The following is a 1,935-nucleotide window of genomic DNA, read 5'->3' on the forward strand; positions in this document are numbered from 1 at the left end:
TGTGGCCAGCTCAGCCCACCAGGGGGCGGGGCGGGCTGGCATGTGGTGCTGGGGGATTGAACCGCGGTCCCTGTGCTTTGCCAAGCTTGTTCCGAGTAGGTGCTTTAGACCACTGAGCCATCTCTCCAGCCCTGTATTTATTTTTATCTTGAGAATACTGCTACCTTCCATGGCCCTTTCTTTCACGTACCTTTCTGTGCACTCACCTCCACACACTCTAGCACCTACTCAAAGCTTTAGTTTCCATTTTTAGTTACCATCTCCTGGGCATTCGGGGTCAATTCTTTTAGCTGGTCCCAGGTCATATCTAGCCCCATCTTTTGCTGTCAGCTGTGGCATGGTCTCTGAGGCATCGCTGTCATAGGGCTGAGCATCAGCTTCTTGAAACGTGGAATTGGGCCAGCAAGACAGCTCAGTGGCCTGAAGTCCTGCTTAGGCAAGTGCAGGACCATGGTTCCATCCCTGGCACCGCACGCCATGCCAACTTTGCCACCAGGGCAGGCTGAGCCGGCCTCAAACAAAAAGAAAAGTGAAATCAATTCTTTTCTGAGTTTGGGTCTATGATACAGCTGGGCAGCATGCTCTGGCACCCAGATAGGCCTTTCAGTGTTTTCTGGATAAACACAAGCCTACCATGTAGCCTAAGTGGGTAGTGGGCAGGGTTCTTCCCAATTTATGAGGTGTGAATTTTGTAGGGACGGATTCCCCATTTTGTTTTTATAATTGAATTTTGAGTGTAAGGTGAGCATGTTCCACAATTTGTTGAACTTGAGGGTTATAAGGGATCCCAGTGGTGAGAGAAAGATGAAAAATTTTGGAAGGCAGCACTTGAATAGGCTGGGCCATTGTCAGTCTTAAGTGCAGAAGGAAAATTGGTATCTTGTGTTCAGGCACCTGGGGCTCCCACTCACTGTTCTGTCTTCTGGCTGTGTCTCCTTCCTCCCCATGTATGTAGCTATGGCTGCCATTTTATTTTATTTTTTTTTTAACAGAATGTCAGGCTCCAGAGGCTCCTAGCTGAGTGAATGATGTGGTGTGTGTGCCTGGGCCAGCAGGCACATTTCTGCTAATCTGTGGAAAGAAGCAGTTAATGGGTTAGTTTGTTTCATCTCCATTTTTCAATTGTTTGTAATTTTCCTCTTCTAAGTTTCTTATACATCTCTTTCTTTTTTTCTTTCTTCTTCCAATTCTACATGCGTATATCTGGAAATAGGAATAACTGGTTGGAAGCCAACACTATGTATTACAGCTAATACTGTGAAATTCATATTACTTTGTTAAGTGAAATTCTGTATTACTTATATATTTTTGTGTTTTAATTTTAATTTGTACTTTTTTTTAAAAATAAAAAGGGCTGGCCAGATAGCTCAACGGACTGAAGCGCCTGCTTAGGCAGAGTGCAGCGGCCAGGATTCGATCCCGTGGGGCACGCTGAAACAGCGATTGAGACTGGTGATGTGCACCTGTAATCCCAGCCCTTAGGAGGCTGAACACAGGAAAATCACTACAAGTCCGATCTACTCGGTGAGACCCTGTAGATCTTGCAGACTCTGTACCAAACACATTAAAAATAAATAAATAAATAAATAAATAAATAAATAAATAAATGCCAGCTTGGCAGGGCCTGGTGGATTTCATGCTGAAGCATGTGGGAGGGCGGGCTGGCCAGGGCTTCAGCCCTCTGCCTGCTCATCAGTGCCCTCAGTGGCAGCTGTCAACTCTGGTACCTGTCTCCTTCAGCTGCCTGCTACACCAAACCCGACCCACCACACCCTTCGGGGCATGCCAGATGGTCGCAGAGAAGCTCCCCGCGCTGTAGCACCCCCACTGCTTGGCAGGGCTGAGGCAGGCCCCACTGGAAGTCTCCAGAAATAGGTCAGCCTTCCACATCAGTTTTGGATGCTTATTTATGCTCATTTTCTCAAAGACACCCTG

Source organism: Octodon degus, unplaced genomic scaffold, assembly GCF_000260255.1.
Source record: "Octodon degus isolate 3935 unplaced genomic scaffold, OctDeg1.0 scaffold00206, whole genome shotgun sequence".
NCBI lineage: Eukaryota > Metazoa > Chordata > Mammalia > Rodentia > Octodontidae > Octodon > Octodon degus.